Source organism: Hyaena hyaena, unplaced genomic scaffold (genome assembly GCF_003009895.1).
Source record: "Hyaena hyaena isolate Hyena2069 unplaced genomic scaffold, ASM300989v1 scaffold_165, whole genome shotgun sequence".
Lineage (NCBI taxonomy): Eukaryota > Metazoa > Chordata > Mammalia > Carnivora > Hyaenidae > Hyaena > Hyaena hyaena.
Window position 1 is genome coordinate 350,517 of NW_024080797.1, and position 24,419 is coordinate 374,935.

General features: G+C 46.1%; 1 long non-coding RNA gene and 1 pseudogene across 3 annotated transcripts in view; one reads left to right on the plus strand and one right to left on the minus strand.

Annotated features, from left to right (window-relative positions):
- The window catches only part of LOC120236915, a 56,351-nt gene that overhangs the window by 21,998 nt on the left and 9,934 nt on the right, over positions 1–24,419 (plus strand). For 2 of the 3 annotated variants that reach the window (XR_005529805.1, XR_005529803.1), the window contains exons 2-3: positions 8,991–9,191; positions 22,519–22,862. This is a non-coding gene — a long non-coding RNA (uncharacterized LOC120236915). The remainder of the gene's footprint in view (positions 1–8,990; positions 9,192–22,518; positions 22,863–24,419) is intronic. The other variant, XR_005529804.1, reaches the window with a different exon arrangement.
- LOC120236946 lies at positions 18,238–18,439 on the minus strand (annotated as a pseudogene).

Sequence of the window (24,419 nt, forward strand, 5' to 3'; positions counted from 1 at the left end):
AACAGGGTAGGGGCAGAGAGAGACAGAGACAGAATTTGAAGCAGGCTCCAGGCTCTGAGCTGTCAGCACAGAGCCTGACACGGGGTTCGAACACATGAACCACGAGATCACGAACTGATCCAAAGTTGGATGCTTAACCGACTGAGCCACCCAGGTGCCCCATAAGGTTTGTTTAGTTTTGAGAGACAGAGAAAGACAGACCATGAGCAGGGGAGGGGCAGGGAGAGAGGGAGATAAAGAATCTGAAGCAGGCTCCAGGCTCCGAGATGTCAGCACAGAGCCCGACATGGGGCTCAAAGTCACAAACCTGAGCCGAAGTCAGATGCTCAACCCACTGGGCCACCCAGGTGCCCCTGGGATATAATACTGATGTAAATTGCCACTCGCGGCTGCTAAGCTGCATCCCTCTCTGTTGACTTGGGCTCCCCACAAAACCTCAGATTGCTTTATGATGATTACGTTTTCTCTTATTATTGGGAACGATTGTGAAAGGCCTTGAAATGGGCAAAACGATCACTGAGTTTCTCTAGAGGGATCGTTGGGTGTCATCCAGCAGATTTGTCTGGGTTACCTGCTTTTACAGAGGTCTCTGCCTCTCACTGTTTACGACTGAACTATTTTGCAGCTGTAAATTGTAGAAAGCCCATCCCAATGCAGATCTTGTCCACCGAGATGGAAATGAATTTTGTCTGGTGACGTGCGATTGATTTCCACCCTGAGAAAGAGGCTGCTGGTCTGACATCTGTTAGCAAATTTATTTCAGTATTTCTAATTGCTTCTGTATGTGTCTATTCTTTGGATACTGCTTGAACCAGTAATATTTTGTAACATCTTACTGCTTCTATCCCTGATTAATGAATAGTTAATTGAAGGACACAGGTTTGTTTTATATTTGTATAAGAACCCTGATTGTTGCTTAAAATAATCTTTAGGGGTGCCTGGGTGGCTCAGTCAGTGGAGCATCTGACTCTTGATTTTGGCTTGTCATGATCTCATGGCTGTGGGATCGAGGCCCGTGTCAAGCCCCATGCTGAGCACGGAGCCTGCTTGGGATTCTCTCTCTCCCTCTCTCTCTGTCTCTCTCAATCTCGCTCTCTCAAAAAAAATAAATAAGTAAACATTTTTGGGGCTCCTGGGTGGCTCAGTTGGTTGAGCGTCCGACTTCGGCTCAGGTTATGATCTCACACTTTGTGAGTTTAAGCCCCACATCGGGCTCTGTGCTCACAGCTCAGAGCCGGGAGCCTGCTTTGGATTCTGTGTCTCCCTCTCTCTCTGCCCCTTCCCTGCTCATGCTCTGTCTCTCTCTCAAAAATAAATAAACATTAAAATTTTTTAAATAAATAAACATTTAGAAAAATCTTTAACACCGATTTTCTCAGCTCTTCACAACCGGAGAGGCATGAACGGGGCAGAAATGGAAACTAATCAAACAGTAAAGACCCTGTTTGAGATGACATGGGTCTACTAACTGGTATCTCTAAGTAAAGTTGCTCAACCAGTTACTAATCCACTGAATCATACTGATATGCTTCTACTTACAAACCAGCTGTCCATAAGTCTGGTTTTTTCATAAGTTCGAAGTGATTAAGAGGGGTTAAAACTTGCTGTCCCCAGTGATCATTCCCACCAAGGATGAGCCGAGGTCAGATTTTATAACTTTAAAATCAGTCATAGAGTTCTTCTCCTTGCTCATTTACATTTTAATGGATGCCCTTTGCCAGGATAGATTAGTTTTACCTACACTCAAAGTCCTTAATGAGCCTGTTGGATGATACCGAGCAGGAGAAATATACTGCTCTGGAGAAGGTGAATTTGGGGGTTGGTTAATAGAAACAGAATGTGTCACGTGGGTAACACCATTGGGCCGAATGAATGGAGGAGATGGAGTAATGGACACTACGTGGTGTAGGCGCCCTTCCCCCTGGAAGTCGGGCCCTTCCCTGTGCTCATGCTGTTCGAATGATAAAGTCAGCACACTGATCTGGTCTGAAGCAAGCCCGTGTCCCGTGATTGCACCCTGGAAGAAGGACAGAAGGGTTCTGAGAGGGGACTGTCCAGCAGAGGATGAGATGCTGTGCAGGAAAGACAGTTAGGAGAACATGAGCTGACGAGGCAGGCTGGGTGCTGGAGACCTTCGTGGGTACTGCATACCAGAAGCTCCTCCCAGCTTGGGTTTGGGTCTGAGTATGTGATAATTCAGCAGTATGGCTCCACGATGCCTCACCATGGCCATCAGTGCAACAAGCTACATTTGTTTAGAAGGAACAAGGGCGATGAGGTGACAAGTTGTGGTTAGTGTGCAGGACATTCCTTAGCACTTGCTGCGTTCGAACACGGAAGCTTCTGACAATGGCGGTGTGACGCCCACTTTACCACAGTTGGTGGTGGGTCAGGCCATCGAGCTCTCACTCTGGACTGGCCTTGTCCGCATCTAGGAAAGGTCTTCTGCTGAAAAGTTTTTGCGTTCTGTTTTAGCCCACACTTCTCAACCTTCTCTCCAAGGATGATGAGACACTTATTTAATGTCTTGTTAAAGCCCTGACCCCGTAGGTTTAACACTTTTTTCTAATTTACTGGGGTAGCTATGGAAAGAAATTAAATTAATCTGACATAACACAGTTGTGCTTTAGAACAGTTAATTTGTCATCGGCGTGTAGGGTGTATGGAGGGGGACAGAGAGGTGAGGAAGGAGTGTCAGGGAGACGGCACTTGCTGGTAGTTGTACCATTGACAATGGCAGTTGACTGTGTAAGAGGCCACAGGGGTGGAGAAGGGTGAGCTGAGTGAAGACTTTCAAACAGAGCAACTCAAAGGCCATTGGTTGTCTTGAGGTGGAGGTGAGAACTAGATGAAGGAAGGAGTGGGTGCGTAGGAAATGGAGACAACAAGTGCTAACCACTCATCGAGCAGATTGGTGTGACGAGACAGTGAGAGAGACAGTCTGGGGAGTGGGGAGTGGGAAGGAGGGTTGTTTTGGGGGTTGGGTAGTTTGGGGTCAGTCGTAAAAAGAGGGGAAGGAATTAATGAATCTGGAAAGACTGGAGCTCTGAGCAGAGAAGAGATGACTGGTGGAGCGGAACCCCGAGGAGGCTGGGAGGGGCGCCATTAAAAGCACGAGCTCACGGAAGGAGGAGCCATGGGAAGGAAGTAGGACGCTTCTTCCTGAGAAGAAAGGTGACAGCTTGGATGGACGGTCAGGAAAATGTTGGTGTAAAGCGAAGGCATGTTGGAATAGGTCATTTCAGAAGCTGTCAAAATTTTGAGGCAAGGCAAGCCTGAGGGTGAGGAATGGGGTGAGCTGGAGAGTCGGCTAACCGCCCACTCAAGCACCTTAATTTTGCCCTTGCTCCTTAGCACCCTCACACCCTTGACCCTCCATTGTGTCCAACTTGCTCAACTCTACCTCAGGGAGACAGATTCCCTGTTTTCAGGGCCTTTACATTCTATTGAAGTCGTCAGACAATAAGTAGTGGTAGTAATAACAATAACAATAACAATATTTGTTATAATACTATTAATATTAATCATGATATATTATTATTATGATAAAACAGGACTGTGCACAAATATAAGGCAAGGTAAGAGTACAGAGGACGCTGGAGAAAGGATAGTGGTTATCTCACAATGGCAGCTTTACAGATAATTTGTTTTTTTCTTTGTATTTTTCTCTATTTTCTGAAATATTTGCCGTACACATGCACGCCAGTCATTAGAAAAAAAATAAAAGTGATCTGGAGAAGTGTCTTATCACGTTTGTAGGTTTTAGAGTTCTTTTCACTTTCTGCCTAGTTTGTTTTTTAAGATTTTTAAAAAAATTTTTTAATGTTTTATTTATTTTTGAGAGAGAGATAGAGACAGTGTGATAAGGGGAGGGTCAGAGAGAGAGGGAGTCACAGAATTCGAAGACAGGCTCCAGGCTCTGAGCTGGCTGTCAGCACAGAGCCTGACTCGGGGCTCGAACCCACGAACCGTGAGATCATGACCCGAGCCGAAGTCAGATGCTCAACCGACTGAGCCACCCAGGCGCCCCTGTTTTTTAAGATTTTTAAAAAATGTATTTATTTTGGTTGAGAGAGAGAATCCCAAGCAGGCTCTTCGCTGTTAGCACAGAGCCTGATGTGGGGATCCCTCCCATGAATGGTGAAACCATGACCTGAGCCAAAACTAAGGGTCAGGCGCTTAACTGATGGAGCCTCCCAGGCGTCCCTACCTAGTTGTTGTTGTTGACAAAGTTCTCTTTGGTTTGTCGTTTCCCGATCCACTGTGTCTGCCGAGAGAATTTCATGGGGAGAACAGGAAGATCATAAGGGCAGGTGTATCTACCACGTCTTTATTTACCTTAGCCTGTAAGCAGAGTGTTAGAAACCCAAGGCCATCAGGTGGCTCTTGGGAAGATGGGATTCGGCAAAGCGGTAAATAATGCCTCGGGCAGTTGGGTCCCGCCTGGTTTCCACTTCTCCTCTGTTTTATGTGTCCATCGCTACGATAAAAAAGAGGCACCTCTGGGCTCATCAGACTCCACAGCCTCCGCCATGGGCCCCTGTGGCCCAGTCCCCAGGCTCGGTCTCAGCGAGGATAATCGTTGACAGACCCCAGCAGCAGAGCCCTGGTGCCCGCCCAGGGCCACCACGGGAAGGTCGTCCGCAGCCCCTGGCTCGGAGCCTGCCGCACCTGTCTGTAACTTGACTAAGTTAGAGAGTTCAGAGAGCAAAGTCATGGAAAGGCGATAAATGGATAAGAGGCCGCTTCAGAATGCGGCATAGAGAAAATGAGGAATTGAAACCAGCTATAGGCCGGTGTTTTAAGAGAAACATCATCAGACCAGGTGTCGGAGAGGGATGCCGGGGCCAGACAGCAAAGTTCCGTAGGTGCTCGGAAGTTCATGCTGTTAGATCACTACGTGTCACTTGTGCAGATGTAGACATCCTCTGGATATGCTGTTTTTGTAATTTTTAATTTTATTTTACATTTATTTTTGAGACACAGAGACAGAGCGCAAGTGGAGGAGGGGCAGAGAGAGAGGGAGACACAGAATCTGAAGCAGGCTCCAGGCTCTGAGCTGTTTAGCACAGAGCCCAACATGGGGCTCAAACCCACCAACCGTGAGATCATGACCTGAGCTGAAGTCAGACACTTAACTGACTGAACCACCGAGATGCCCCCAGACATGCTGGGTTTTTTTTCTTTTCTTTTCTTTTTTTTTTTTTGCATCTCTCAGGATCCTCTTCAGTACATTATCTCCCCACCTTATAGATTATTATTATTTTAATGTTTTATTTCTTTCTGAGAGAGAGAGACAGCGTGGGCAGGGGAGAGTCAGAGAGAGAGGGAGACACAGAATCTGAAGGAGGCTCCAGGCTCTGAGCTGGCTGTCAGCACAGAGCCCGACACGGGGCTCAAACCCACGAACCGTGAGATCATGACCTGAGCCGAACCACCCAGGTGCCCTATACGCTGTCATTTAATATGTACATAATATAAACTATATCATGTCGCTATTTTTTAAAGTGTACCATTCAGTGGCATGAGTTACATTCCCAAGGTAGTGCACTGTCAGCACTCATTCCAAAGCCCTTCATTCCCCAAGTGGAAACTCTGCACGTTCTGAGTAGTTACCCCCATTCCCTCCTCCCCCACCTGATGGTGACTGCAGGTCCACATGCTGCCTCTATGCGTTGACCATTCTATGTAGTTCACATACATGGACTCATGGGGTAGGCCTTCAAGGTTCATCCCAGCTGTATCCAAGTCCTTTTATGGGTGAGTAATATTCCACCCACGTGTATATATTCCATATATACACACACACCACGTTTGTTTATCTGTTCATCTACTGATGGACGCTTGGGTTGTTTCCAATTTTTGGCTGTTGTGAATCATGCTGCTATGAATACTGGAGTAGAAGTGTCTGTTGAAGTTCCTGTTTTTGTTTCACATTATTTTGGGTACCCAAAAAATATATATATTTGTATATGTACCTAGAAGTAGAATTCTGGGCTTATGTGAAAATTCTATGTTTAGATTTTTTTTTAAGTAGGCTCCACATTCCATACTCAATGTGGGGCTTGAACTCAGGATGCTGAGATCAAAAGTCACATGCTCTACAGACTGAGCCAGCCAGGAGCCTCTAAGTTCAGGTATTAAAAAAAAATACTTATCTATGTATTTTAAGAGAGAAAGAGCATGAGCCAGGGAGGGGCAGAGAGAGAGGAAGAGAGAATCTGCACTGATGGTGCAGAGCCTGATGTGGGGATCGAACTCATGAACTGAGAGATCATGACCTGAGCCAAAATCAAGGGTCAGACACTTAACCACTTAACCGACTGAGCCACCCAGGCACCCCACTGTGTATAGAGTTTTGAGCAGCTGCTAAATGTTTTCCTTGGTAGCTACATCATTTTACGTCCCCACCAGCAGTGTATCTGGGTCCCAACTACTCCACATGCTTGCTACCATGTGGTTCTGTCCTGTTGATCACAGGTGTCCTAGTGGGCGTGAAGTGATATCTCATTGTGGCTGTGTTTCCCTAATGACGAGTGACATTGAGCATCCTTTCCCGTGCTTGTTCGGTGTCTGCATATCTTCTTTGGAGAAATGTCCATTCACGTCCTTTGCCCGTGTACTAATTGAGTTGTCTTTTTGTTGTTGAGTTGTAAGTGTTCTTTACATATTCTGGGTATTAATTCCTTATCAGACATGATTTGCAGATATTTTCTCCCATTCTTGAGTTGTCTTTTCACTCTTTTGATGGCATCCTTTGATGCGCTGAAGTGTTAACTCCCTCTTGTAAGGACCCTTGTGAGTCTACCTAATATTCCAGGGTAATCTCCCCATCTCCAGACCGGTAATTCAATCATGTTTGCAAAGTCTATCCCTTTTGTCACATGAGGTAATATTTTAAAAATATCTTTTTTTAAAAAAAATCTTTACTCATTTTTTTGAGAGAGAGAGAGAGAGAGAGAGAGCATGCACAAGAGAGAGCAGACGGGGGAGGGGCAGAGAGAGAGAGAGACACAGAATCTGAAGCAGGCTCCAGGCTCCAGGCCCTGAGCTGTCAGCACAGAGCCCGATGCGGGGCTCGAACCCATGAACTGTGAGATCATGATCTGAGCCGAAGTCAGTCGCTCAACCCACTGAGCCACCCAGGCACCCTGCCCCATGAGGTAATTTACTCACAGGTTTTGCCAATAGGATGTGACTGTCTTTGGGGGAGCCATTATTCTGTTACAATTCTTTTCAGAAGTAGTGTCTACAAGGTCAGAATTGTGAATGTGTTCATGCAAAAAGGTGAAAGCAGGGAACGTTGAAAGGAAGCAACCTGCCTGGTGTGTTGCTATCACTCGGGGCTTCTGCCCGGAATCCCCACTCTGGCTGGGGCGTCCTGTGCTGGGTCACTTGGCTTCTCTGCTCTCAGAATGGGACTGTCCTTCCTCTTTTCGTCCCATGCGTCATAAGGGTGAGAGATAAATAAACTCAATTTGGGGCTTTTTGTCTTCTGCATGAATCAGAAGTCCCAAATATAAAAGCCATGTTAGGGACTATCAAGAAAACAGGAACACGGTGAATGCACAAATACACACCAATGAGTGTGGTTTCTGTTTGGATCTGAAAGCAAAATAACAGACCTGTGATCGTATGTCTGAAACCCTTTGAGCCCTGGGCGGGGGGCAGTGCTTCACGGGCGCCAGTGTTTCTGTGCCCTCCTCACCCTTCCCCTCCTACCAACTGCTTTGCCTTCTTATGCCCCATACCTGTCACAGCACCCTGTAATTACGGGAGGCCCGAATTGCGCTCGGGTGGAGAGGTGGGCAGAGGGTGAAGATTTCCTGGTAAGAACGTAGGACCGAATGTTTGATTAGCATCAAGGGAGGGCCTGACCCACGAAGTCACAGACTTGGGAAGACAGCTGTTTATCTGTTTTCCAAAAGCCTTAGGGACAAATGTGTGCATGTTGGATGCAGTAATTTTATTTATAGGAATGTAGCCGGAAGAAATAATCAGAATGCAGGCGCGGGGGTGTGCCAAAGATGATCGTCAGCAGTATTTGTATTTGTTAAAAACTGAAAACATCCTGGGGGGCCTGAAGGTCTCAGTCAGATAAGCATCCGGCTCTTGGTCTCAGCTCCGATCATGATCTCATGGTTCGTGAGTTCGAGCCTCGCATTGGGCTCTGTGCTGACAGTGTGGAGCTTGCTCGGAATTCTCTCTCTCTCCCTCTCTCTCCCTCATGCACACATGCTCTTTCTCTCTGTCTCTCTCAAAATAAACAAACTTTAAGGAGAAAAAACTTGGAGGGGTGCCTGGGTGGCTCAGTCGGTTAAGCATCTGACTTCAGCTCAGGTCATGATCTCACGGTTCGTGGGTTGGAGCCCCATGTTGGGCTCTGTGCTGACAGCTCAGAGCCTGGAGCCTGCTTCTGATTCTGTATCTCCCTCTCTCTCTGACCCTCCCCTGCTCACGCTGTCTCTCTCAGAAATAAATAAAACATTAAAAAAATTTTTTTAAAAAGAAGAAAAAACTTGGAAACAACGTAAATGTCTAACAATTGGCCATGACTGATTGAATTGTGGCCTGAAACGCCATGGATGCACTGTTATGCAACCATTCCACCTGTCAATGGATCTTTTTTAATGATGTTAGGAAAAGTGTATAATAAAATGTAACAGGAAAAAGCAAGACTCTGATTTCAGTATAAAGGATGCTTTCAACAACGTGAAATCCTGATGAAAAGAGCAACAGCAATGAGGGAATGCATCCCATGTTACCACTGGCCTTTACTGTGCGGTGGGATTCTGCACGATGGCGGTCAACAATGTCCACGGAGGCTGGGTGCTGTTGCTCGACATCTTGCTCATTGCTACAGATGATGGTGACGTGCGGGGTTGTTTTTTGCTATCCGCCTTGCTTCGGGGAGGGATCATAGAGCCAAAATGTTAAAACAAATTTAGGAGAAAACCGTAGTTAACAAATACGGATTTGAACTACTGTAGGTCCCGTTCATTTACAAGCCGCGAGAATAGAAATGAAGAAGACAAAGCGATGTGGATTCTCTACCTCCCTTACTAAAAATTGAGCTATTTCCAAGAAGTGAAACAAAGCATTATTGATCGGACTTGTGCTAACGTTGTGTGCAACAGAACCTCCGAACCGTTACATACTGTCATGGGCTGGATTGCTTCCCGCACCTCCAGGTTTGTATGTTCATGTCCCAACCCCGAGTCCCTGAGAAGGCGATTGCCTTTGGAGATAGGGCCTTCAAGAGGAGATTTAGATAAAGTCCTGAGATATGGGTGGAATTGATGTCCTTATAAGAAGAGATGAGAGGGCATCTGGGTGGCTCAGTCAGTTAAGCGTCTACCCTTGATTTCGGCTCACGTCAAGATCTCACGGTCATGAGATCAAGGCCTGTCTTGGACTCTGAGTTGGGCAATGGAGCCTGATTGGAACTCTCTCTCCCTCTGCCCCTCCATTTCTCTCTCTCAAAAAATAAATAAATAGAAATAAAATAAAAATAAAATAAGAGATTAGGACACAGATGCTGCTGTGGATCAAGTGTTTGTGTTCCCCAAAAGTCTTACATTCTGACCCCCAAGGTGTTGCTGCTAGGAGGTGGGGCCTTTGGGAGGTGATTCGATCAGGTGCCCTTGTGAATGGGATTGGTGCCCTTATTTATTTATTTATTTATTTAGATTCACCTTTCTATTTAAATTCTACTTAGTTAACATATCATGCAATATTGGTCTCAGGAGTAGAATTCAGTGATTCATTGCTTGCCTACAACAACACCCAGTGCCCTTCTAATACCCATCCCCCATCTAGCCCATCCCCCCCCACCTCCCTCCATCAACCCTCAGTTTGTCCTCTATCTTTAAGAGCCTCTCTCTCTTTTTTTTTTTTTTTACAAATTTGACATATTTATTGTAAAAAGGATATAGTCAGTAACAAAACATAGAAAATGGAGAAAACCATAATCTCATTATACTAATAGGATTGCCATTCACTCTTTTTTTTTAAATCTACATCCAAGTTGCTTAGCATATTTACATAATAATTTCAGGAGTAGAATCCAGTGATTTATCCCCTCCGTATAATACCCAGCGCTCATCCCAGTGAGTATCCTCCAAAATGCGGGATTGGTGCCCTTATAAGAGAGACGGCACTACTCTCTCGCCCTTCCACCGTGTGAGGACACGGAGAACCAGGAGGTGGGTCCTCACCAGTCACTGGGTCTGTTACTGTCTTGACCTGGGACCTCAGCCTCCAGAAACGGGAGCAATATACATCCGGTATTTGCAAGCCACCTGCTTTATGATCCTTTGTTACGGCACCCAAACTGACTAACATAGACGCATGTGGAGGGAAGACCAGGCGAGGCCACAATGAGCTGCAGCCATCTGCGAGTCAGGGAGGGAGAAGCCAACACTGCCTGCCCTTGATCTTGGGCTTCCAGCCCCCAGAGAAAATACATTTGCGTTGTGTGAGCCGCCCAAGCTGTGCTGTGTGGTTAATGGCGGCTCTAACAAATCGTGTAATATGCATACACGTCCGTTAATATGTGCTTGTGTCCATTTTTGAGGATCCCAGACGCCTCTGGACAGAAACAGTTATGGAGTAGTTAGAGGTAGGAAGAAGGGGTGGGTAGGTGAGCAGTATATGCCGAAGGCTCTGTGCTTAGAGAAGTGAAGCAAGAAGATGTGGATTGGTCGGTTTTTTGTTTGTTTGTTTGTTTTGTTTTAATGTTTATTTTTGAGAGAGAGAGAGGGCGCGCGCGCAAGTGGGGAAGGGGCAGAGACAGAGGGAGACGCAGGATCTGAAGCCGGCTCTGTGCTGTCAGCCTGTGCTATGTGGGGGTTGAGCCCACAAACTGTGAGATCACGACCTGAGCCAACGTCAGACGCTTAACAGACGGAGCCACCCCGGTGTCCCTGCTTTTTTTTTTTTTTAATTTTAAATTTTTAATTTTTTTTAATGTTTTATTTATTTCTAGGAGAGAAAGAGACAGCGTGAGTAGGGGAGGGTCAGAGAGAGAGGGAGACACAGAATTGGAAACAGGCTCCAGGCTCTGAGCCGGCAGTCAGCACAGAGCCCGACGCGGGGCTCGAACCCACGAACCACGAGATCATGACCTAAGCGAAAGTCGGCCGCTTAACCGACTAAGCCACCCAGGCGCCCTCGGTGTCCCTGCTTTTTAAACTGGTCATGAAATCAAGGCCTGTCTTGGACTCTGAGTTGGGCATGGAGACTGACTGGGACTCTCTCGGATTTCCTCCTCCGGGGCTGCACACCCCGTTCCTCTTCTCCCCTGGGAGCAGGGCTCCCTCCTCACGCGCTGCCCCAGCCTCTGTCACGGGAGCCAGAGCCCTTCCCAGCTCAGAAAGGGGCCCAAAAGGTAAGGAATGTGATTGACCCAGGTAAATTCTGCCTTGGGGACAAGTTGGGGTTCATGCCCAACAGGAGGCTGAGGAAGGGGGCCCCTTGTCAGTGCTGTGGGGCCTGGGCCCCACCCCCACCAGAGCAGGTCATTCAGGTGGGGACGCCCTGCTGCCTTCCCCCCTCGCAGCACACCACGGGCTGCTCTGCTTGCTCAGGTGACGAGGACCTGAGGGAGGGACGCCTTGCACATCCTGTCACCTGGCCCTGGCCCGTTTCCCGTCCGCCTCAGTGATCCAGACGGCCCCAGCCAGAGCTGCCTGTGGGTTCCTGATGGCTGGGAAGTCTCCCTCCTCCACGCACAGCAGGACACCCTCCTGTCAGTATTTCCGGGGGATGACTCTGGTCACAGAGCAGGTTTTTCAAAGGAGGTGAAATGATTTGTCACCCGGAATTGTCCCCTCCCTTCCTCTGCTGGCTGACTTCACACTGGGCTGCCGGATAGGACTATGGTGAAAGGCCATGACCTAGCCGCCTGTGAGCTGTTAATTCAGCCTTATATTTAAAAAGTTTCTTTTTGTTTTAAATCGTGAAATGTGTTTTTTTATAGTACATGACGTGATCTCCGTTGATAGGCAGTACAGTAGGTTAAAAAAAATTTCGTTTTTGGCTCTGCTAGCAGACTGCCTGAATCCAAATCGGAACCCCACAGGTTGGAAGCTGTGTGAGCTTAGGCCCATTACTTAACGACTCTGGCCATACGTTTTCTTGTTTGTAGGATGGGGCTGATCATATTGTACCTACTTTCTTTTCTTTTTTTAAATTATGCTCTGTTTTTTTGACTCCGCTTCTGGTTTGTTGATTTGTTTTGCTTTTAGATTCCACAGATAAGTGAACTTAAATGCTCTTTGGCTTTCTTTGTCTGACATAGCTCACTTAGCATGATGCACTTTAGGTTCATCCTTGTCACACGTGGCAAGATTCTTTCCTGTGGCAGAGTAATATTCCACTGTGTGTAGACACCACGTCTTCTTTATCCATTTATCTATTGATGGACATTTGGGTGGCTTACGTATCTCGCCTGTTGTAAATAATGCTGCAACAATTACATTCCCACCAACAGCGCACGAATGTTCCCTTTCCTTACCAATACTTGTTATTTCTTGTCTTTAAAAAAATATTTTATTTTTGAGAGAGAGAGAGAGAGTGCACACGTGAGCAAGGGAATGGGAGGGGCAGAGAGAGAGGAAGACAGAGGATCCGAAGTGGGCCCTGTGATGACAGTGGGGAGCCTGACTCGGGGCTTGAGCTCACAAACCGTGAGATCATGACCTAAGCCGAAGTCGGATGCTTAACCGACTGAGCCGCCCAGGGGCCCCTATTTCTTGTCTTTTTGATATTAGCCATTCTGACTGGTGTGAAGTGGTATCTCTGTGGTTTAGATTTGCATTTCCCTGATGATGAGTCATGTTGAGTGTCTTCATGCATCCGCTGGCCATCTGGATATCTTCTTTGGAAAAATGTCTATTCAGATCCACTGCCCTTTTTCTTTTTTTTTTTAAGTTTATTTATTTTGAGAGAGACAGAGATTGTGAGAAGGAGAGGGGCAGAGAGAGAGGGAGAATCTTAAGTAGGCTCTGCACTGCTGTCACAGAGCCGGACATGGAGCTCGAACCCATGAGCTGAGCCGAAATCAAGAGTCAGGAGGCTCAACCGACTGAGCCACCCATGCACCTCTCCACTGCCCATTTTTAGATTGGTTGTTTGTTGAGTTGTGTAAGTTCTTTATGTATTTTGGATGTCCATTCCTTTTCGGATATGTCATTTGCAGATATCTTCACCCATTCTCCAGGTTGCCTTTTTGCTCTGTTGATGATTTCCTTTGCTGTGTAAAAGCTTTTTATGTTAGTGTAGTCCCAATACTTTATCTCTTGCTTTCGTTTCCCTTGCCTGAGGAGACAGATTCATAAATATCTTGGTAAGGCCAATGTCCGAGAGGTTACTGCCTGTATGTTGTATCTATTTTAAAGATTGTTATGAGAGTTATATGAGTTTTAAACAATGAAAAGACCTAGAAGAGTGCTGGTCGTATAGGAAGCACTCAATAAATAATAATAATCAAGTTCTTTTTTTATTGTGATGAAATACGCATAACACGATTTACCATTTTAAACATTTTTAAGTGTACACATCAATGGCCTTAAGTATATTCACTGTTCCAAAGCCATCGCCACCACCCATCACAGAAGTTTCGCTCTTGCCAAGTGGATACTCTGTCCCCATTAAACATTGGCTCCCCACTCTCTGCTTCTCCCAGCCGCTGGCGACTACCATTCTGTGAGTGTGACTACTTATTTCCTTGTGTGAGTGGAATCATACAATATTTGTCCTTTTGTGACCGGCTTATTTCACTCAACGTAATGTCTTCAGAGTTCAACCGTGTTGTAGCCGGTGTCAGAGTTTTCCTTGCTTTTTAAGGCTGAGTAATATTCCACCGTATACGCACACAAACACACCACACTTTGTTTATGCATTCCTCTATCGACGGGCACTTGGGTTGTCTCCACCTTTTGGCTGTTGTGAATAGTGCTGCTGTGACCACAGGTGTACAGATGTCTGTCTGAGTTCCTACTCTCGGTCTGGGTGTATCCCCAGAAATGGAGTTGCTGGATCATACAGTCATTCTATGCACAGTTTTTCTGAGGAACCGCCGTCCTGCTTTTCACATCAGCTGCAACATCGTCCTCATGGTTTTATCTACTGCAGGCTGACAAATTCCGGCTGTGTGTCTACAGCTTTATGTCTTTTCCGAGCTGTAGAGACCCAGTTGCCTACGTGATCTTGCCAGTGAGATGTCTCGCAGGCATCATGAGATTAAACAGGCCCCAGACTGAACCTTTTACCCCACCCCTACTCTTCCCCAGTTCGGTAAATGGCAGTATTGAAGTGTCTAGTTGCTCAAGCTGGAAACCATCAAGCAGGGCCGGCTTTGTGATTTGCCAGATCCCGTGCAGAATGAAGGTAGGGAGCCCCAGCTGGGAGCAAGGGGGGCCGTCCTTCCTCCCCTCGGTCTGATACCCTGTCCCGGGCTGTCTGGAAGGGCCGGCACCCTCCAGGCTGGTTTTTGTGCTCAGTACCTGGATCCAGGGTGGCCCAGAGCCCTCCACCGAGGTCACCGCCAGCCCAGGGTGGGGATGGCTGTTGTACCGGTCATGCACCCATGTAGCCGGCCCTGCCTTCCATGGATCCTTGATTCCTGTTTCCCTCACCTTCCACATTCACTTTGTCACTGGGACCTGTAAGTTCCTTCTAAAATAAGGCTCTCTACTGCCATGACCCACGTCCAAGTTGCCACCTCCTCTCTCTACTATCAACACCCCCCCCCCCCGCCGTGGTTTCCTTCACTCACATTTTCTTCGTCCACCACATTCCACGTAAGAGCCAGAGTGATTGTTTCCCCAAGCAAAGAAGTCCATGTGAACTGCCCAGTTTCAGAGCACCCGTGGGCTTGTCGCCACACTTAGAACAAGATGGCGGCTCCTTGCCTGGCGTACAGGCGCCTACCGGCCGCCTCTCCCTGCTTCTGAACTTCTTCACAGCCCTGCCGCCTCTTCTGTTTTTCTCCAGGCACCGCGTGCTTCCTACACCAGGAAGGTGCCAAGCCTGAGACGGCCTCAGGGCAGGGTTTCTCCGCCTCAGCGCTATTGACATTTTGGATAGTTCTTTGCCTAAGGGTTTGTCCTGTGCAAACCATAGGAAGTCAATTTGCATCCCTGGCCTCTACCCATCAGATGCCTGTAGCATTGCTCCCTGCCACAGTGTTGTGCTACCAGAAAGTCTAGACTGGGCCAAAGTTCCCTGGAGGGCAAACGTCATATTCTTGAGAACACTTCCCTTCAGCCTTGGGGCACTGGTTGGTTCTTCCTTCTGTCTGGGTCATTTCCCCCACACGCTACAGCAGCTTCCTGCTTCTAGAGCTTTCATGTCCTTCAGGTATCAATTTAATGTCACACTTTTAATACATTTTAAAAAAATATTTGTTTATTTTGGGGGAGGGAAGGAGAGGGAAAGAGAAGGAGAGGGGGACCCGGGATCCAAAGCAGGCTCCAGGCTCTGAGCTGTCAGCACAGAGCCCGACACAGGGCTCGAACCCATGAACTATGAGATCATGACCTGAGCTAGAGTCGGCTGTTAACCAACTGAGCCACCCAGGCGCCCCAGAACTTACATTCTTATATTCCTTACTTTATATTTATTACGAGGCACCTGTTAAGAACCAGGCCCTAAGCTTGTTCTGAGGATACAACAGTGAGCAAAATGCAAAAACATAATGATATATGGTGATAAATTCATTCATTCATTTAGCTAATTTTCTAGATTGCTATGTGAACATACAGTAAGGGGGCTTGATCTGGTCAGGAGGCTGGGGAAATTTTTTAAATGTGAATCAAATTAACTTATTTTTCAGAACAATTTTAGAGGTACAGAAAAATTGTGAAATAGTACAGAGAGTTCCCAGATATTCCACATCCAGTTTCCCCTATTTTTAACATCTTCCATGACTGATACATTTGTCACATGTCACGAACCAATATTGATTTACTGATATTAACTACAGTCCACACCTTATTCACGTTTCCTTAATTTGTACATAATGCTCTTTTTCTCTCTCAGGATCCCATCCAGGGTATCACATCACATTCTGTCGTCATATGTCATTTAGGCTCCTCTTGGTTGTGAAAGTTTCTTAGACTTTTCCTGTTTTTGATGACCGTGACAGTTTTGAGGAGTGCTAGCTAGTTCTGTGGATGCGTGGAATTTTTCTCATGGTTAGACCAGGGTTATCGTGTCTGGGAGGAAGACCACAGAGGTAAGGTGCCATATTTACCACATCATATTAAGGGTACATACTGTCAGCATGACTGATAATTGTTGATGTTGACCTTGATCACTTGGCCAATGTAGTTCTTGTCAGATTTCTCCGGCGTGGGGATACTTCTCTTCTCTCTTTCTCTTTCCATACTGGCGTCTTTGGAAGGAAGTCACTATGTGCAGCCCACAGTTAAAAGAGAGGGTTATGCTTTACTTCCTTGACAATGTTGTTGGCTTTTTAAACATAGCTACAGTGAGGTATAATTCACGTACCACAAATTCATCTGTTTTAAGTGAACTGTTGGGTGAATTTTGGTAAATTTATATAATTGTGCCTGAGGGGACTGGTCTTTGAGCTGACATTCAAAAGATGAGGAGGGAAAGGAAGGGAAAGACTGTTCCAGGCAGAGGTAACTACATATGCAAGCACCTCAAGGGAGTGGGGAGCAGTCAGAGAACTTGGGTTAATCCTGAGGCACCTGGAAAAGGTGGAACATGTCACCATCCTTCATTGAATGCTTCATAAATATTTTCTTCAAAACACCTGAAAGTCAACAGCATTTTATCACCTACATGTATAAACTTTAATTCTTTGAAACACTTGTCTGTCTGGAAGAGTTAAGCCCCTGATGGTTTGTCTAAGGTTTTGCTATAACAATAAGTAAATATTAGGGTAGTAAAATGCAGAATGGTCCCCGAGAAGAAAATGTCATAAAATTTCCTTCCCTTTCAGCTCTTGTTTAAACAAGAATGTAAAGTGAGTGTACTATTTCCTTTCTGATAAGCCCTTGATTTATTTCCCTTTGGAACAAACACACCACAACAAAGTGAGAACGAGGAGGTAATTCAGAGGTAGAAGAAGAGAAAGGGACTATACTCAGAAATATGTCCTGACACAGAATCTGAAAAATCCGGTTAGCAAGAACCCTTTCCAAGTGTGAAGTAGCTAAGAGGCTCTCTCAGAGCCTGTCAGGTCGCTGAAAAGTCCTGGCACGGAGGAGCACCTTATTAGTTAGGAGAGGCAGGGAGGGGTGCAGTAACAAACAGACCACAGATCTTAGTGGCTTAATAGAAGAGGTCATTGTCTGATGGCGGTCAAATGGCTCATGTAGGCTTCATTTATCTTGCCATGGTGTCATCTGAAACATATGTCCTCCAAGTTTGCCATGGAAGACGAAGTGTGAGTGTGGTTGATGACATAGGGGATATTGTGGTATGGAAGAGGTATGTATCACTTCTACCCACATCTGTTCGGACAGAATCCAGTTACATCATGCCATGGGAGGTTGGGAAATGTAGTTATCTCATGTATACAGGAAGAAGAAAATAAAGTGGGATTTGATAAATGCATAGTATTTGCCACAAGCTCTTAAAATTTTTTAAGCTTATTTTTTTTATTTCGAGAGAGAGATAGAGAGCAAGCAAGGAAGGGGCAGAGAGAGAGAGAGAGTGGAGACAGAATCCCAAGCAGGCCAAGTGCAGGGTTTGAACTCCCCAACCATGAGATCATGACCTGAGCCAAAGTCAGGAGTCGACGCTTAGTGGACTGAGGCACCCAGGTGACCCTAAACTTTTTTTATTTGATGCTAAAATAATACATGCTTGTTGTCACAGTGAAACCGGGGTATATAAAAGTGAAACTCATTTTTAAAAATTTATTTCTGAGAGAGAGAGAGAGAAAGAAAGAGAGAGAGAGAGAGAGAGAGAGAGATGTAGCATGAGCAGGGGAGGGTCAGAGAGAGGGGGAGACACAGAATCTGAAGACAGACTCCAGGCTCTGAGCTGGCTGTCAGCACAGAGCCCGATGCGGAGCTCAAACCCACGAACTGTGAGATCATGACCTGAGCCAAAGTCAGACGCTCAATTAACTGAGCCACCCAGGCGCCCCAAAGTGAAACTCATTATCCCCCAACGTCCTATGGGCTCTCACTTCTCTTTGTGTCCTGCCACACCTTTTTCCTCATTCATATGACTATATTCCACACGAATGTGTGATTTGGGAGAAACGAACTCTGGAAGACACTTCTGAACTGAAGGTTTTCAGGATAATGCTTCTAGAGTTGCTAAGAAACACTTGAATGAAATCTTCATCCAAGAGGTACCTCATACTGCCAGAGTAGAGATAGAATTTGGTTGGATTTTAAACTGATAATAATAGATACTACACTTGACCTTAGCCAAAAGACCGAGAAGTGATTGCTGGATTTTAAAGTTGAGTGCTTTTGCTTATATTTGTCTCGGCTTTCTCCAGTTCCTTGGGATTTACTCCTGCCTCTGGGAAGACTTTTTGGGCTCTCCTTGTCACTGTTAGAGGCTCTGCCTCTGAATGATTCTAGTAGCTGTGTCATCAGAAAGACCTGGGTTCAAATCCTGACTCGGTCTCCTACAATCTCTGTGACTTTGGACAACTAATAAACTCCTCCAAGCATTACAGAAGCATAACTACCCCATATGTGAAACAAATCTAATACCTATCACTTGAGGTTTTTTCAGTAATACAAGATAAAGTCTAATCTTTTTTTCCTTATTTTATTATTTATTTATTTATTTATTTGAGAGGGCGGGTTGGGGGAGGGACAGAGAGAGAGAGAGAAAGAGAGAGAGAATCTTAAGCAGGCTTCGTGCTTAGCACAGAGCCCGATACGGGGCTCAATCCCATGACTGTGGGGTCATGACCTGAGCCAAAATCAAGAGTCAGATGCTCAACCGACTGAGCCACCCAGGTGCCCTGGTAAAGTCTACTCTTAAATCTTCCAGGTTACTGGTTATCTATGACGTCTTAATGTCCACAACTAGAGACAAGGGAAACTGGTATTTAAAAATGTGTACAATGTAACCAAGAGCCTGTGAAAATCCTCTACAAAATAAAGCATCGTAAGATGGGAAAGAAAGGAAGAGGAAATACAGACTGGAAAATATTAGCGAGCTGAAGAGGATTTGGAGTCTTCATTTAGGAAGGAAATGAAGATTGAAAGATGTAGGAGTTATTAGGAACATGTTGAGACTGATCTGGCTGTTTTGCTAGCAATTTTCCTCTTCGTTAGTTATGCATAGCTCCCACCAACAGGGGCAGGGTCCTGCTGTGACAGACCTTTTTTGTTAATGACCCAGTGGAACAAAGGGCTCACTGGAACCTGGAGGTGTTCCTAGAGGAAGGCATTGGGTCTTCTCAATGCTTTAAGGTGGTTTTGCAGTTTTAATGTAACATGGTCTAAAAGCAGAGGAGCCCGATTAGAGGCTCGCATCAGATTTTGCCAACATTGAGAAAGCCGTAGGAAGAAATATTGACAACCACCGAATTAAACACATGAAGATCCTGTTGAAGAACTACACAGACAAAGGACAGAGACCCAAACACGAAAACTTAGATATTGCACAAATATCCAAAAGAAAAGAATGTACAAAAGAAAAAAAAAATCGAAGATTCACCAGAACATATGGCCAGAAAAACCAGAAACCATTTTAGGTATTTCAAACAAAGAGGGATTTAATACAGAGAATTAAGTCTTAAAGCTGTTGGAAGGGCTGGGAGAGCAAAGACATAGAAGGTATTGTTACCCAGAGACCAGAAATGCAGGAAGCTGGGTGACGCCTTGGTGGTTCAGTCAGTTGCGTGTCCTTCTCTGGCTTTCGGCTCAGGTCATGATCTCATGGTTGGTGAGTTTGAGGACGCTGCTTGGGATTCTCTCTATCCCTCTCTCTCTGCCCCTCCCTGCTCTCTCTCTCTCCAAACAAATAAATAAATTAAAAAAAAAAAAAAAGAACCACAGGAAACTGGGACCTATTCTATGGAGTTCAATTCTGGATGTTGAAAGCTATTGATCACCGGCTTTAAGAACAGCTCTGTAGCTTTCTGGTTTTTGCACCATCCATAAGTCCGGCTTAGGTTAGAACCCCAAGCCTTAATTGTATGCATTTCCCTGTAGCTGCTCAAGGCTATGACACTGATAGTGTAATATTGGGCAGGCTATGAGAACTAGTCCATGGTGTCTAAAAACTTTGGCTTGCTAGTGGCCATTTACACAGATAGGCTGGTAAGAAGTGTGCACTTGCTTTTGCCTTTACCTGATTCAGGCCAGGAGTGCATTTGCTCTGTATGACCAGTGGACATGTGTAACCTAAGGGATTGTACAGGCTACCTTTTCCTCTTACGTGCCTTTCAGAGGGTGAGTAGATCAGTGTTCCAGGTGCAGAGTCTAAAGTACTTCACAGCCAGTCTGACAGCTGGGTTGGTGACCATTTTCATGGACTGTTTGTGTCCGAGGTTTTGAAAGGAAGCAATTTGAGAGGAGCATGATGGTGACTTTGTGGAAAAGTGTGGTGTGGGAGGACTTTGCTGGTTCTAGGTAGTTTCCCCATAAGTATCTTTGTTGCAAGCATTTGTGCTGTATAACTAATTGCCTGTAAGCCACATTTTCTGTAAAAGATAAAAAAAATAACTGGCTGACCATCTGGTTTGACAGTTTGTTGGTTTCATCAACTGGTTTTATTTCTTCACTGACGCAGTACTCCCGTTTTTATGGTATATAAATCTTAGCCCTCATAAGTGTCTATACAGTACTGTGAAGTTTTGAACCCACATTTCCCATAGAACTTTGGACCATTTATCAATGGACATGTGACAATATGCCAAGAAGAAACAACAGTGTAGAGCCTTTCATAATGCAATCCAAAGCTCAGGTACAGACATGCATTCTAGTAAGTGGAAACTGATACTGCTCTTAATGAAGAAAGACATTTTAGCTAAAGAAGAAACAGTGTGCTGACAAACTGGAAGATGAATCATCATGCCAAAAGAGAGGGAGAGAGAGAGAAAAGAAAAGAAAAGAAGAGAAAAGAAAAGAAAAGAAAAAAGGAAAGAAAAGAAGGATAATAGTTTGAAGGAAAATTTCCAAGGCCAGTGTTTAGATATAGTCCACAAAATAAAACCCATTATTTGCCCAGGATTGGCGTAAATCTACACACATGGCACATGTATTCAAATATTTTGTATTTTGCAATAAAGTCTTTTTAATTTTGTTATACATTTTCATATGTTATTATGTTCTTTTTAACGAATGTCCCGTTTTGATTCTTGGTGACTTTGTCTTTTACGGCACATTTGCTTTACGGCCGAGCCGGCTTCGAAGATGCTCGTCGCAAAGGTGCTCGCGGCGGAACTGGCCGGAAGGAGGCCTGTGGTTTTCCCTCTCCGGGTCGTGAGCGTCACGGCCTCGCCCCCCCCTCACTGGGTCGTTGTGTCTTCTTCTGCGCCCCTGGGCCTGTCCTGCCAGCGCTGTCCCTGCGGCCATGGCGGCAATAGAGGGTCTCGCGTACATGCTTCTCCGCCCACGGGTGCACTGCGGCGTAGGCACGCGGTGTGAACCGGAAGCCCAAACAGCCCCGCTGATCCGCCATTGGCGGTAGCTCTGTTGGCAGAGTCTGTGGTTTCCTGGAGGAGGTGCTAAGTGGCAGGTTTTCTGCTCTTAAGCCCCTGTTTGCTGCCCTGGAGAAGACCCATGGGGGCGTTTTCGCAGCCATGTGTGTCTCCTTGGGCCTTCAGCCTTCACCTGAGATGGGAGATTATGCATCAGAAAACACATGTTGCCATTGAATCCACTTTCTACGAGCTCTCCAGTCTCCCTAAAGTAGGATCTAGTTCCTCAGCCTGAGAAGTTTGGTTCAGACTCGGTGTGGTACCCAACTTGTTCTGGAATCTACCACCAGAGCACATTGGGCAGTGTTTTGGGTTGTTTGTTTGTTTTAATTTTTTGAGAGAGAGAGAGAGAGAGAGCTGGAGAAGAGTGGATAGAGGGAGGTACAGAATCCCAAGCAGGCTCCAGGCTGAGCTGTCAGTACAGAGCCGGACGTTGGGCTCGAACTCATGAACCGCAAGATCATGCCCTGAGCCACCCAGGTGCCCTTGTTCTAAACCAAGTACTTAGTAGGGGTCTTCCCCCCACTCCCATCCTCTCCAGTGCCCCATTTAGTTCCCTCCTTCACACATTCTGCCGCTGCTACATGCTTGTTCAGCAGGGAGCATCTTACCGTCACCCTCCCCTAACCCCCGCCTGCCCAAGGAAGGCGATGTTCTAGGTAGCTTCTTAGGGAATAGGTTCAGGAAGCCTGCATTTACCTCTCCTGGGTGTGATTGCTGGAAAAGCCAAGATGGAAGAGTACTGTCAGCTGGTGAAAGCCACACAACTTCTCCCATGCAGTGTGATTTACAGTTTGCAATGCATCTTACATCTTCACACACATTACCAATTTGATCCTCATGTTTATTATTTTCCACAGGTGCTGAAATTGAAACTCAGGGATTGGCGCACTTATGCCTGGTCACATAGAGGAAAGCTGGGCGAGAAATCTACTCCAGATCTTCAGCCTTTGACCTCTAGACGCTTCTCCCTATACCAAACAAGAAACTAACCTCTAAAGCCATAATGAGTGGGGGTGTTTACAGCAAATTTGCCCTTCCAAGACCAAAAAGATGAACTTACCCTTCAGAGTATGGTGAGGAAGGAAGGAAGGGAAGAAGATGAGGTGGAAAAAGGAGACGGTTAAGTGAGCCTTGCTTTTCCTGGGCCTTCATTTCATTGGCTCCACTGCTCTGAGAATATTCAGGGAGAGCTGTCAAATAGGTGAGTTTGGATCATTGTTCTCTTCCGTTATCTAAGCATTTTGCATCTCCGCTGTAAAAGAAGCTTGTTTATTTTTTTTAAATGTTTGTTTGAGAAAGAATGCGAGCAGGGGAGGGGCAGAGAGAGCCCTGTTCGGGGCTTTGTCTCATGACCATGAGATCTTGACCTGAGCCAGAATCAATAGTTGGACACTTAACCACCTGAGCCACCCAGGCACCCCAAGAATCTTGCTTATTTCATGTGTTTTTTGTTTTTTTTTTTAATTTATTTCTAGGAGAGAGAGAGAGAGAGACAGCGTGAGCAGGGGAGGGTCAGAGAGAGAGGGAGTCACAGACTGAAACAGGCTCCAGGCTCTGAGCTGGCAGTCAGCACAGAGCCCGACGCGGGGCTCGAACCCACGAACCGCGAGATCATGACCTAAGCGAAAGTCGGATGCTTAACCGACTAAGCCACCCAGGCGCCCCAAATCTTGCTTATTTCAATGTGTGATATATTCCTCTCTTTCAGTGAAGATTGGGAGATGGAACAGTCTAGTGGGAAAAACAAAAACAAAACCATGGCTTTGGAGTAATAACAGTAGTTCGCCTTTGCCGACTTCTGACTATGGAGTATGAGCAGTTGTAAGAACCTGACATGTACTAACTTGGAGTAATCCTGTAAGATAAATACTACCAATATTTTATTGTACCGATGGGAAAATGAGGGTTTAGAGACATCAAATAACTTGACTGAGGTCAGGGGCACCTGGGTGACTCAGTTGGTTCAACATCTGACTCTTGATCTCAGCTCAGGTCTTGATCTCAGGGACATGAGTTAAACCCATTCTGGGCATGGAGCCTACTTTAAAAATAAATCATCTTGCCTGAGGTGACACAGCTAGGAAGGAGGGGGAGAACATTTTCCAAAGGTAGTGTCTATTGATTTAAAAACCAAGATCAGAAAAAGCAGGTCTGTTCAATATATGATTGAGAGAAGATTGGTTTAGCTCTAAAACCCCCAACGAAGATGCTGGAACATTGTGTAGTTTTATACTCTAGTCTCCCAAACCAGGTTTATCCCTCTGGTGCATTCTCTCAGAGGGGATGGGGAGGAAGACTTGAAATGCAGTGCTTGTTCCCCGCTGTGAGACCCCTGCCCGTATGCTTCTAGTATGTCAAGAATTGCAGACCAGACTCCAAGTCTTCAGGGTTCCGGCCTCATGTGGATTAGCCTGTGGGGCTGCTGGGGCAGATCGTAGCCCTAGCACCAACGCCGAAGGGCAGTTTTTAGCACACCATTCCTCCTCCTGGACATTCCTGAAGGAATTCAGGGTGCTTGGAAACCTACACAGTGGTCCATCGCTGGAGCGAGTAGGTAGTAATGATTCGGGGTCTCTCTTCTTGAGGGAGAATGTGTAGGTGGGCCGTGTCAACGTCCTGGGCATTACCGAGCAGCCCCCGCTTGGCTGTGGACATGTGACCAGGAGACAGGACTAGGGTGAGGCAGCTTGCTGGGGCCTTCAGGCCTTCAGAGGTTGGGTGGCACCTATCCTGGTAGGGAAGTGGAGCTCGAGGTGGA